The sequence below is a fragment of the Gopherus flavomarginatus genome, chromosome 8 (assembly GCF_025201925.1).
Source record: "Gopherus flavomarginatus isolate rGopFla2 chromosome 8, rGopFla2.mat.asm, whole genome shotgun sequence".
NCBI classification, from domain to species: domain Eukaryota; kingdom Metazoa; phylum Chordata; order Testudines; family Testudinidae; genus Gopherus; species Gopherus flavomarginatus.
This window is the reverse complement of record NC_066624.1, coordinates 45,578,841-45,592,584: the sequence shown is the minus strand read 5'-3', so window position 1 is coordinate 45,592,584 and position 13,744 is coordinate 45,578,841. Positions and strand designations below refer to the sequence as shown.

Below are 13,744 nucleotides of genomic sequence, written 5' to 3'. Positions count from 1 at the left end.
TGCCTGGTACTGAGTGACGAGATAGATAGAATAGGCATCACAGAAACCCCTGCACCCCCTCCTGCGCCCATGTGGGGACACTGACCTGTGTGCATGGAGCAGCTGGTATTGCTGCCCCCCACTCCTCCCTGGAACGCTGCTCCTCCAGGCACCCCTAGGGGCTGTGGGATGTGGGGGCAAGAAGCGAGATCATCCGAGCTCCCTGCATCCAGGTCACTTTCCTCAACTGGGCTGCATAAGGGGAGGGCACAGAGAAGCAACTTCTGATTCTCCCCTCACAGCACAGCCCAGGTGGGGAAAGTGACCAGGACGCATGGAGCACATAGTGCTGCTCCTCGCTCCCCCCCCCCCAACCTTCTATGGGGCCACAGAGGAACTTTGGGGGTGGGTGAGCTGTATCTTTGTGTCACCACTTGCCCCTCCCCCCACAATGCTCCTCCACCGGGTACATGCAGGGAGAAATGTGGGAGTCCCCCCAGGAAGCTGTGTCTGACACTACACCTGCAGCGTGCACCTTTGCACTGCTGCATGCTGCCCGAGTGCCCCGGCTGATTTGGGACCCCTGGAAAAGTCTCCCCCATATCGGCCCTAGGGCTGGAGGACCTCCCACTCCCCACTATGGCCCAGGGGTTACAGACCTTCACTGGTCTCAGGGCTGCAGTGTGGGGAGGGAGAGTAAATGAGTGAGCAGGGTGGGGCCAGTGGGGAAGGAGTGGAAAAGAGGTGACTAGTGGATGGGGCCATGGGTGGAAAGGTTGAAACAGGGCAAGGCCACAGACAGAAGAAGGTTTGGGGCCATGGTTCTTGTGCTGGGGCCCCTGCACTTGTTCTCCCTTTCCCTGGGCTTTGGCATCATTAGCCCCTGCTTAGCGAGTAGGATTCAGTGGTCCCTGTAATGTGGGGCATGACTCCTAGGGGGACACAGAGGAACATTCATGGGGGTACCTTAGGGCCTGAGCCAGTCCCCATGGAGGGCAAGGAGAGAGCACGACTCAGCCCCACTCTGTCCCAGCTCTTCCCCAACCCCACCCTCAGCCTGAGACTCTGGCTCCCAGCCCGGCCTCGACCCCTTTACCCCTGTCTGCACCCCTCTCCCCAGCAAGCAACAGCCCCACTCCTCCCAGCCTCGGTTCTCAATCGTGGCTTCCAAGGGGCCACAGCCATGGCTAAGAGGGCACAATGTGAAATGTTTGGGGACCACTGGTTTAGGGTGATGTCCTCAATCACTTCTCTGCAGTGCAGTCCAATAAAAGCTATTCCTCACCCACCTACCCCTCCGTCAGGACAGACTAGGTATGTTCTGCTGCCCTTCACTCATACAGGAAGGAGAATAACATTTCATTGCACTCAATCCTAGAGTGATTTGTACCCACCACCATCCCAAACTGGTCATTTTGGGAAAGCAGCCGCATCATACGCAGAGTTGGTGTGTCTGTGCAAACACGGTCTGTTCCTGAAGTCTTTCCCCAGCTCCTCACTAGATGTGAGGGGGGAGCTCATTCAGACTCTGCTTATGCTTAGTATTTAAAAACTCCTGTGTCCCTATCTCTGCCGGCCTTAGATATCTCTTCCTGTCCCTTTCTTGATAGCTCACATGAGGTGACCAAGTGGTTAAGGTGATAGACTGCTAATCCATTATTCTCTGCATGCATGGGTTCAAATCTCATCCTGATTGGAAGCAGTTAGTCTTCACTGCTCCTTTATAGACAACCATCTCCCCCTTTGGTACAATGACAGATCAAACAATGTTTCTTCTTGCAATCAAAAACCTTCTCAGAATCTAACCGCCCCCCCGCCGCTTCAAATAAAAAGTCTAAATCTCAGATTTCTAAAAAAATTCTCTAGTCCTGTATTTCTTAGATTTTATCTCAAAAGGGAACATCCTCATAATCTCCCACAAACACCCTGGGACCTTCCAAAATAATTAAAATACTCCCATCCTGAGCAAGACCAAAACAGTGAACCAGAGCTAGTGTTTAGGCCAGGCTGTTCTGAAAGAAGCAACTCAAAAACATTTTTTCTCCACTTCCCTTGGCAAAGTCTGACTGAGAAAAGAAAATTCCCCAAACTGAAAATTTTTGCTGAGAAACCAATACTAGTCTGTTTGGAGACTTTGATTTGAATATATTATTATTATTCTCTTCTGATTTATTTCGGTTCAGTGTTTGTCCTCCAGATGTGTTTCCAGGTGTTGAGTTGTGGGGGAGAGAGGCCAACTCATGATGTCTCTTCCCCTTTTTCATAGTTTCTTCCAACTTGCTAGGAAGTACCTTTGCTAGGATGTGAGTCAAGCAGTGTCCATTGTCACTGTGCTATCTCGGAGAAGTCTGCATTGTACACAGTTCCTGGGATAGTCCTTGGGAGTGTGGATCCCTTTTAATGGGCCGGCAGCGAGTCTGGCTCCTCCATTGTCACACCTGAAAGGCTGGTGGTGGGCATTTCGCAACCTCATAATATATCTCAGTAACACACACAGAGCAAACTTCATAACTTCCCAAACAATACTACACACAGTCCAACACAATATTAGTGTTCAACAGATCAAGACTTTTGAAATGGTACCTCACCAGGCAGACTTTGTAGAAACCGTATCATCATTATATGAGAGTGGTGAATATGGGGCTTCCAGGTAGTGCTTTGAGCACAGCGTGCCACACCAGGACTGACATTGCAATGGAGACGTACCCATAGAGTCTTTCTCTCCTGGGATAAAGATGGCAGCATGGCCGGCCTGGGTCATGTGACTTGGGCCCATGGAGCTAAAGCTGAGGGGCTGAAAACTGTGGTCCGGATATTTGTGTTCACACTGAAGCCTGGGTTCAGAAACCCTCACCCCTCCTGGGGTTTCAGAGGTTGGGCTCAAGTCCCATCTGTCTGCACTGTAATTTTATAGTCTTGCAGCCCAAACCCCATAAGCCTGAGTCAGCTGGCCGGGCTTTGAGGCAGGTGCCCTGAGTGTGTTAATCGCAGCGTAGACATAACATTAGGCTACGTCTCCAGTGCAATGAAACACCCACGGCTGGCCCAGGTCACATTAATCAGGGTCATGCGGCTTGGTCTATAGTAAAGTTGCAGTGTCCATGTTTCGGCTCAGGGGCAGTCCACTGCTCTAGGAGCCCAGAAGGTTGGGAGGGAGTTTAGCAAGTGGAAATGGTAGAACTGCATTGAGGGGACTGGACCACTAACCTACCAGCTCTTAACACCCAAACTTTCAGTAACTCTATTAGCAGTGCCTGTGAGTGTAATTTAAACCATAAGAAAAGCCACACTGGGCTAGACCAAAGGTCCATCTAGCTCTGAATCTTGTTTTCTGACAGTTGCTAACACCAGGTGCTCCAAAAGGTACTCAACCAAGCACCACTAGGAGTTGAACCAAGGATCTCCTGTTTACAAAACAGGTGTTGTAACTAGTTAAGCCATGGTGCCTGCTGTTACTTAAAGCATCGTGTCTGCCCACACCTGACTCTGCCAATCCCCATTGAGCCCTGATAAACTTTTCTCATGTTTGGATTCTGTAAAGCAGAGGAGCAGAGGAAGGTTTACTCCCAAGGTGTGTGAGTGTTTATTTGGACAGGTCTACGCTACAAAATTAGGTTGGTGTAACTACATTACTTAGATGTATAAAAAATTTACACTCCCCCAAGCAATGCAGTTATAGCAAACCAATGCCGGTGTAGCTAGCAGCTCAGCTGTCAGAACGTTCTGGAGCTATGAAAGGGGAGGGGCCCAGCCTCTGTAGCAGGAATGCAGGGCAGGCGAGTTCACGGAGAGCATTGTGGGATACTGGAGGAGGCCAGTTATGGTGATAGAATGAACAGCAGCATTTACACTGACAATTTGTCACTTTAAGTTTGCTGCAAAAAGCTCTAGGCCTCTTGTCCAGGTTGGGATTGAGGGGCACTGGGAATAGGAGGGCTGTGGGTTGGAACAGAGGGGAAGGGTGCCGAGCGAGGGAGCATTGTGTGTTTTTCACACACCTAATGTTAAAATAACTTTGTAGTGCAGACCTGGCCAAAGATTTACGCACACACTGCTTGCAAGGAAAATGTCACCTGCTCCTCTGCTTTGCAGAATCCAAACACATGCAAAGCTTGTCATGGCAGGGAGTCAGGTGTGCACAGACAGTGCCCCTAAGGCACAGGCAGGCACCATGGCTTAGCTGGCTAAAGCACCTGTTTTGTAAACAGGAGATCCTGGGTTCAACTCAAAGCAGTGCCTTGCTGAGTAGCTCTTGGGGCAAAACACAGAGCTAGATGCAGCTTTAGTCCAGTATGGCTGTTCTTATCGTTTAAATTATGCTCACAGGCATTGATAATAGACTTACTGAAAGTTTGGGAGTTAAGAGCTGATAGGTCAGTGTTCCAGCCCATCACAGATGACCCCCTCCCTTTGGGGCAGGGGCAGGTCTGAGCTCTCACACCAAAAGGCTCATTGTGGCTGCCAGAATCTGTGGGCAGCTCGTTTAGTTTACACCAAGGGTTGAGTCCTGCTTTGTGCACCATGGGTGAGAATGAAAATCCTAAACTGCCCTTTGAAATAACAAATGCAGTTGGACGTGTCATTGTCCCTGCCCCAAAGCAGATAGAACAATGGTGAAATGCCATGAGTCCATACTTCATTGCGGTTTTACCATTTCCACTCGCTAAACTCTCTCCTAACCTTCTGGGCTCCTAGAGCAGGGTACAGAGCCTGAGCTGAGATACGGACACTGTAACTTCACAGCCTAAGCTGCATGACTCTGATTAATGTGACAGGGGCCAGCTGTGGCTGCTTCATTGCACTGTAGATGTAGCCTAATGTTATGTCTATACTGTGATTAAGACACCCAGGGCACCTGTGTCAAAGCCCGGTCAGCTGACTCAGGCTTATGGGGCTTGGGCTGCAAGACTTAAATTGCAGTGGAGACATATAGGCACTAGATTTGCCTTTTTCCAACCATCCGAGACCTCCCCCAATCACCACAAGTTTTCAAAGATAATGACCAACGGCTCTGCAGTCACATCTGCCAACTCCATCCGGACCCTCAGATGCATTATATCTGGAACTGAGGACTTGGTCATGTCCAGCTTTTCTAAACAGTCCTTAATCTGTTCTTTCACCACCAAGGGCTGCTCACCTCCTCCCCCTACTGTGCTGCCAGTGTCTGTGAAGATCGAGGCAAAAAAAGCATTGAGCACCTCAGCTTTATCCACATCATCTGTCACTAGGTTGCCTGCCCATTCAGTAAGGGGTCCACACTTTCTCTGACCTTCTTTTTGCTAACACAGAAATTGACTTGGAAGCCAATCAAAATAAGTTACTTTTGAAATACAAATCATTCAAATCAACACTGGGTCAGTTTTCTCCTCTGCTCTATTTCTCACACACATTCCCCCACCCCAGCCTTTGGAGTCAAGTTTTACATCAGGACATTTCAGGCCAAGGGGGGTAAGTTACATCAAAGAAGCTTTTCAGGATTAGCCCCCAATTTCCTGTATTACTAACAAAAATTAGTACGTTCCAGTGTGGGGTACTGGCAAGAGTGTATACGCTGTGCCAGCCCGGCCTGGCTTCCCCAAGCTGGTGATTTAAGGGGCCCAGGGCTCCCTGCAGAGGCCAGAGCCTCGGGCCCTTTAAATCGCCGCCTGAGTCTCCCTGCCCGAGCCAAGGGGAGCAAATCACTGCCGTGGAAGGCTGCTCTCTCCTGTGCTATAAACACAGAACAGGGGGGTCGGGAGCTTCCTTACAGTGGGGAGGGGCACCGTTGTCTGCACTGTGGCACTCCCCTGACACCCTTCCCCAAGGACCCACACTCACACCACCCCTCCCCCAGAGGCCACGCCCACAGAAATCCTCTTCCCCCCAAGACTCCACCCTTCCCCCCACTCCATCATTTGTTCTAACAGCCAGTAAAGAGTGGTGGGGCCATGGCCCTCTAACCCCAATGTTCCAGCACCCCTGACACAGAGCTAAGCAGGCAGGAGTGTGTGCGTGTCACAGAGGCTGCTGTGCTGAGCTGAGCCAGTGAGGGAAGCAGGGGCTGAGGTTGGGGTTGTGCCCCTCCCCCTGCCTCAGGACTGGTTGCTTGTAGCAGCTGTCCGAACTTAGAGACAGTGTGTCACACACTCACTCACTCACTCTTCCCCCCCCCATACAAACACATTGCAGTTGACAATCTAGTAGGATTCCCATGGAACAATGGGATAGAGTAACCTGCATCATGTGATGCTGTACCAGCCTGTGAGGCATTTCAAACCCTTTCCCAAAGCACCTCCAGCCAGTTGCACAGCTACCCACAATGCACTGCTCTCTTTGGCCATCCAAGAGTCTAGCCTGGATGTGCTCTGGTAACACAAGGAGCAGAGTGTGGACATGCAACAGCCGTTTAATTCAAACACTTTAAAGCCCCATTACCCAGTAGTGTAGCCACAGCTGGAGAGTGGGACAAGACCCAGCTCTGTTGAAACTAAGGGACCACAACTTCCTCTGTAGTTGGCAGGATTTGAACCTCTGCAGGGAGACCCCAATGGATTTCTAATCCATCATCTTAACCACTCGGCTACAACTACTTGCTTGAGATGGGCCTCTCACTACACTCCAGTTCTGTTCTGAGTGATCAATTCCAGTTGTTGCCTCAGACCAGCTTCCACAACACACACACTGCTGTGCCATTGTGTAAGTGTGTCCATGGCTGAACTGCAAGAATTCCTGCTCATTTCCCTTCTGGCTGGAGCATGAGGAGAGTGTGTTTGTGGTCAATGACGTTCCTGTAGATTGTTGTCCATTTCCTGCCTTGATCATTCAGACAGATCCTTTACCATCATATCCCCAGCACATCAGGGATTGCAATAGCAGGGGGCAGGTTTTCTCTGGGGCACTGAGCTTTGTCAGGTGGTTGGTGGCTCCTTTCTTTCCTCACCCTGGAGTAAACTCAGCTTTTTATTCCATCCTTGATGTTTCAAGGAACAACAACAGATGACCGAGGAAAGAGGTGGACAGGGCGGGCCTCAGGTGAGAGGCAGAGAGGTGCAAGTGGTGGGAAGGGCTGGTCTCATGGGCGGGGCAAAGAGGTGTGGGTGGTGGACAGGGCAGGTCAGGGGAGGGGATAGAGAGGTGTGAGTGCTGGGCAGGTCTGGTCTTAGGGGAGGGGGCAGAGAGGTTTGGGCAGGCTGAGTCTCAGGGGAAGGACAGAGAGGTGGGGGTAGCAGGTCGACCTTGTGGGTGGGGGTGGAGAGACACAAGGAGGCTTTCAGGGAGGAGAGGAGTGAGCAAAAGGTGGACCAGCAGGCCTCAGCCAAGGAGAAAGAGCAGGGGTGGGAGAGTGGCCAAATGGGAGTGAGAGCAGAGCACAGGTGGGGCCTCAGAGGGAGGAGAATGAGTCAAGGGGGTGGAGTGGGCAGGGCTGCCCAGAGGATTCAGGGGGCATGGGGCAAAACAATTTTGGGGGCTCCTTTCATAAAAAAAAGTTGCAATACTATAGAATAATACATTCTCATGGGATCCCTGCAGGGCCTGGGGCAAATTGCCCCACTTGCCCCCCCCCCGGGTGTCCCTGCTCTCAGTCTCTCCTCATAAGTCCCCTGCCCCCTAATCATTTTTGTTGCCCTCCCCTAGACTCTCTCCAATTTGTTTCTGTAGTGGAAGGGCAAAATTTGGACGCAATGCAGGAGGGGAGGGATAGCTCAGTGGTTTGAGCATTGGTCTGCTAAACCCAGGTTTGTGAGCTCACTCCATGACGGGGCCACTTAGGGATCTGGGGCAAAAATCAGTACTTGGTCCTGCTAGTGGAGGCAGATGGCTGGACTCGATGACCTTCCAAGGTCCCTTCCAGTTCTAGGAAATAGATATATCTCCAATTACTTATTTAAAAAATAAAAAAGATGTGGCCTCACCACTGCTGAGTAGAGGGGAATAATCACTTCCCTCAATCTGCTGGTGATGCTCCTACTCATCCTACCCAGCATGACCAGTTACCAATATTGAATGCAGACCCAGCAATATTTGATCAGTTGGTTACTGTCCATTCAGGAGGTTATTTCCTAGCTATTCATAAAGAATGAAGATGCTCTAAGCAGAGGGGAGAGAGCTGTCCCGTTCGTGTAGTTAATCCATCTCCCCGAGAGGTGGTAGTTATGTCACTGGGGGAAGCTATGTGGGTGGGTGTGCAAGCTGTGGTGTCTACATGTATCTATAAGTTTAATGAAACCCCATTTTTAAAAGCACTGTGATCTGGGAAGAGAACAGGAGATCTCCGAGGTAGGGCCTGTCCTTCAAAATCTTTAAGTTCACTGACTTACATCCGCCACAGTCTTGGGGGTGTAGCTCAGTGGTAGAGTGTTTGATTGCAAATGAGAGGGTCTTTGGTTCAAATCCTATTGCCACCTTATAAACCTCTTCCTTCAACAAAAATAATGGCATTTCCTTTATGTTCAGGAGTTCCACTGAATAGGGATCCCTGAAATGAATGCAAACACTCAATATTTTCCTGTGCAAATGCATAAAAACCTAGCAAACATGTGCCTCCACTGAAATCAGTTCCAGTCCTCTAAAGGATTAAAGAATGTCTACTGAGGTTGCAGGAAAAAACATCCTGATGTGTAGAAAGAATAGTAAATATGGCAGGCGACCAGCTCGGCTTAACAGTGAAATCCTTGCTGATCTTAAACACAAAAAAGCAGCTTACAAGAAGTGGAAGATTGGAGAAATGACCAGGGAGGAGTATAAAAATATTGCTCAGGCATCCAGGAGTGAAATCAGGAAGGTCAAATCACACATGGAGTTGCAGCTAGCAAAAGATGTTAAGAGTAAGAAGAAGGGTTTCTTCAGGTATGTTAGTAACATGAAGAAAGTCAAGGAAAGTGTGGGCCCCTTACTGAATGAGGGAGGTAACGTTGTGGACAGAGGATGTGGAAAAAGCTAATGTACTCAATGCTTTTTTTGCCCCTGTCTTCACAAACAAGGTCAGCTGCCAGACTGCTGCACTGGGCAGCACAGCGTGGGGAGGAGGTGACCAGCCCTCTGTGGAGAAAGAAGTGGTTTGGGACTATTTAGAAAAACTGGAGACCAGCACATGTCCATGGGGCTGGATGTGCTGCATCTGAGGGTGCTAAAGGAGTTGGCAGATGTGATTGCAGAGCGATTACCCATTATCTGTGAAAACTCACGGTGATCGGGGGAGGTCCCGGATGACTGGAAAAAGGCTACTGTAGTGCCCATCTTTAAAAAAGGGAAGAAGGAGGATCCGGGGAACTACAGGCCAGTCAGCCTCACCTCAGTCCCTGGAAAAATCATGGAGCAGCTGGTGCTCAATGAATCAATTCTGAAGCACTTAGAGGAGAGGAAAGTGACCAGGAACTGTCAGCATGCATTCATCAAGGGCAAGTCATGCCTGACTAACCTAATTGCCTTCTATGAGGAGATAACTGGCTCTGTGGATGAGGGGAAAGTAGTGGATGTGTTATTCCTTTACTTTAGCAAAGCTTTTGATACTGTCTCCCACAGTATTCTTGCCAGCAAGTTAAAGAAGTATGGGCTGGATGAATGGACTGTAAGATGGATAGAAAGCTGGCTAGATTGTAGGCTCAATGGGCAGTGATCAAAGGCTCCATGTCTAGTTGGCAGCCGGTTTCAAGCGGAGCGCCCCAAGGGTCGGTCCTGAGGCAGGTTTTGTTCAATATCTTCATTAATGATCTGGAGGATGGTGTGGATTGCACCCTCAGCAAGTTTGCAGAAGACACTAAACTGAGAGGAGTGGTAGATATCCTGGAGTGTAGGGATAGGATACAGAGGGACCTAGACAAATTAGAGGACTGAGGCAAAAGAAATCTGGTGAGTTTCAGCAAGGACGAGTGCAGAATCCTGCACTTAGGATGGAAGAATCCCATTCACTGTTACACACTAGGGACCGAATGGCCAGGCAGCAGTTCTGCAGAAAAGGATGAGCTGGGGCAGGGGAACCGCCCGCACCGCAGCAGATAACCCGTGGGGGGCACTGGGGAACTGCTCCCCACACCAGCTCACCTACATCCCCTCTGCCTCCCTGGGCCTGAGCACGAAGTCGCCGTTTGCTTCTGAGCCCTCCCAGCCTTCCCGTGTGAACCGTCATGGGCAAGGGTTCCAGGGGCCATCAGGGGACAGGGAGAGGGGTGGTATAATGGGACAAGGGTCCTGGGGGGCATCAGGAATGAGAGGAGAGGTTGTATGGGGCAGCAGGGGACAGGGAAGGTGGGTAGATGGGGTAGGGGTCCCCGGGGGGGGGCGTCAAGGAACGTGGGGAGTTGGATGGGGCAGGAGTCCTAAGGGGCAGGGGTGGGCCACAACTCCCACTTGGGGGGAGGAGGGAACTGGTTGTTAAGATTTTGGCAGCTCATCACTGGCCGGGGATGGTAGGCTGAGGAGGTGAGCTGGTGGGCAATGGCGGGGGGTGAGTATGTGAGCCAGGGAGGGGGGGAACAGAGGTGAGCAGCGGGCAGGTGAGCTGGGGGAGTGGGGGTCTGAGGAGGGAAGCGGGCGGACATTGCGAGGAGTGTCAGGTGAGCTGGCGGTGGGGGAGAGCTGAGGAGGCGAGCGGGTGGGCAGGCAGGTGAGCCGTGGGGGCTGAGGCAAGTGGGTGGGCAGTGACAGACAGGGCAGGTGAGCAGGGGTGGGGGGTGGAGGAGGTGAGCGAGGGGCTGAGGAGGTGAATGGTGAGTCAGTGGCTGACCTGTTCTACTGATCTGCTCTGGCTCCCAGCCCCTCGCCAAGGGGTGCAGCTGTCTGGAGGTGCTGCCTTCCATGCCTTCCTCAGTCACACCTCATTCAGTCAACAGGGCAACTGATTACCAAGTGGGGGGAAGATCTTATTATACTTCTAGCAAAGAGACAGTTTTCTTTTACCTTAATTACACTACCTTAGGGGCCCCCTATAACATATTAGCAAGGTTCATTACCCCTGTTCTGGCAGGGCGGTGCTGGGGAAGGAGGGTTTGTTTCCACTAGGCGGGTGGCACTTGGGGGGGGGATTGTTTCGGGGGGCCTGGGCGGCTCTGGTGATGTTGTTTTTGCAGGGTGGATGGTGTTGGGGGGGTTGTGTTTCGTAGGGGCTGGGCGGTGCTGGGGGGCATTCTGTGAGGTTTCAGCCCTCAGCTGTTTTCTTTGGAGTAATATTGCCCTTTCCACTTTACGGGTTATGCAGGCCTGGACTAAACCACAGCCTTGGGAGTCAGCATTCACGTATCCTGCAGTCTGAACTTGGAATCTGATACATTCCCTCATTGGCTACCATTGTTTACCCAGCATGGAAGTGCTCCTCGTATAATGAGTCAGCCAGATTGGGACCCACAGGCATGTAGGGCAGGTCTCTAGTGTGGATTTGAACTGTTTCATGAATAAATTACCCTGTACTAATTGTCAGGATGTTTGGAAGGAGAGTTAAGCCTATTGTTTTCTCAGGCTGAAAGGCTGCTGGAAATGTATAAGAACCCTGGGACACGATCCTTCTTCATCTCAGATCTGCTTTGGGTTTCAAGAGGGGGAAACCTTAAGCCACAAGGATTGAGATACCCAGTCGTTGACTGGAACCACCCTGAATATGGAAATTGGACTATAACCTATGGACTATTTCTAAAAGGACTTTTGGCAACTACAAGCTCATCTCTACTGTGTATCTGAACCTCAAGAATTGAATTCAAGTCTATATGTCTATTAATCTTTTAACCAACACTCTCTCTCTTTTCTTTTCTAATAAATTTTAGCTTAGTTAATAAGAATTGGCTATAGCATGTATTTTAGGTAAGATCTAAGCAGTAATTTAACCTGGGTATGTGGCTGATCCTTTGGGATTGGAAGGACCTTTTCTTTTATATGTTGAAGTAAGATTTTCAGGAATCATCATCATATCTGACAGGTGTGTCTGGATGGAGGCCTGAGGCTGGGTACTTTAAGGGAACTGCGTGGTTTAAACTTCTAAGTAACCAGTGAGGTACTGTAGAAGCTGTTTTGTGCTGGCTTGGTAAATCTAAGTATTGAAATAACCACCAGCATTTGGGATTTGTCTGCCCTGTTTTGTTTGCAGTTCACCCTGATTGAGTGACCTGAGCTGGCTCCCACAGGCAGCACCGTCATACCTACATCCAGGCTGTACGGGTCCGGGGGATTTTAGGTGCCTTGAGGTGCACAGATACCTACATATCAGCCCATAGTCGTCCCTGGGGGGCTTAGAGAGTTTGAGGGGGACACAGATACCAATCTCTAGGCTCTAGGGGTCCCAGGAGGGCTTAGAGGGTTCATGAGGGGCACATATTCCTACATCCAGGCTGTAGTGGTACCAGGGGGCTTTTGGGGGTTAGTGGGGGGCAAAGATACCTACGTCCAGGCTGGAGGCATCCTGGGAGTTTTAGGAGATTTGTGGGGGCCCAAGATATCTGTGTCCAGGCTCTAGGGGTACCAGGAGGTATAAGGGGTTCGTGTGCGCACAGATACCTATGTCCAGGCTGTATCGGTCCCAGGCGGGGTTAAAGGTTTCATGAGGGGCACAGATATCTACGTCCAGATTGTAGATGTCCCGGGGGGGGGTTAGGGGGGTTGTCCAGGCTGTAGGGGTTCCTGGGGGGTTAGGGGGGTTCTGAAGGGCACATATATCTACGGGCACACTGGAGTGTCCCAGGGGGATTATGGTGTCTATATGGGGCACACATACAAATGTCCTGGCTGTATAGGTCCCTGGGGGGCTTAGGGGGTTTGTGGGGGGCACAGATACCTAAGTTCAGGCTGGAGGGGTCTCCAACGGTCTTAGGTTTTTGGTGGGGGGCACAGATATCTACTTCCAGGCTACAGGGGTCCCAGAGGGGCTTAGGGTCTGTCATGGAGTGTGGGGGAGTACGGTACAGCACCCCTCTTCCTGGGACTCACAGTGACTCTCAGCCAGCCAGTAAAACAGGTTTATTGGACAACAGGAGCGAAGGATACAGCAGAGTTTGGAGGCACAAGCAGGACCCCGCAATCGAGTCCTTCTGGGGGTTCAAGAAACTTAGTTCCCAGTTTGGGATCCCCTGAATTCCAACCACCCAGCCCAAAACCGAAACTAAACTAACCCAACTCCCTCCAGCCGGCCCCTTCCTGTGTCCAGCTTCCTGGGAAAAGGTGCTGACCCCTCCCCGCTGCCTAGCTCAGGTTACAGGATGAGCATGTGTCCAGTCCTAAAGTCATCCGCTGCTCTCCCATCCCCCACACAGACAGTCCCTACTGCATCACAGTAATACCCAGAGCATTTCCTGCATGGAGCAACAGTGACATCGTGTGGCCACACAGGGTAATGCACAGAACATTTGCTGCATGGTGCAACAGTGACACCTTGTGGCCACGTAGGGTAAGGCACTCTTGATTTCCTGAATGGAGATACAGTGACACTGTGTGGCATGCAGGGTAATGCACAGAGCGTCACGCCTATGTAGAGGCTGTAGAGATCCCTGGGGGGCTTAGGGGTCATGGGGGGCACAGATAGCTACGTCGAGGCTGGAGGGTTCCAGTGGGCATTAGGGGCTTCATGGGGGACACAAACATCTTCGTTTGGGCTGGAGAGGTCCCTGGACGCCTTAGGGGGTTGTGGTGAGCACAGATACATATGTCCAGGCTGTAATGATCACTGGGGGGTTAGGGAGTTGGTAAGGGGCACAGACACCTACATATGGTCTGGAGGGGTCCCTTGGGGACTTAAGGGGTTGTGGTTGCGCAGATACCTACGTCCCAGTTGGAGGGGGCCCTGAGGAGCTTAGAGGGTTTGTGTGTC

At 51.0% G+C, this 13,744-nt stretch overlaps 1 non-coding gene across 1 annotated transcript; it reads right to left on the bottom strand.

Moving 5' to 3' along the window:
* Positions 1 to 6,466: 6,466 nt before the first annotated feature.
* Positions 6,467 to 6,548, bottom strand: TRNAS-AGA (transfer RNA serine (anticodon AGA)). Its single transcript has one exon. It is a non-coding gene; the product is annotated as a tRNA-Ser (tRNA).
* Between the last annotated feature and the right edge of the window lie 7,196 nt (positions 6,549 to 13,744).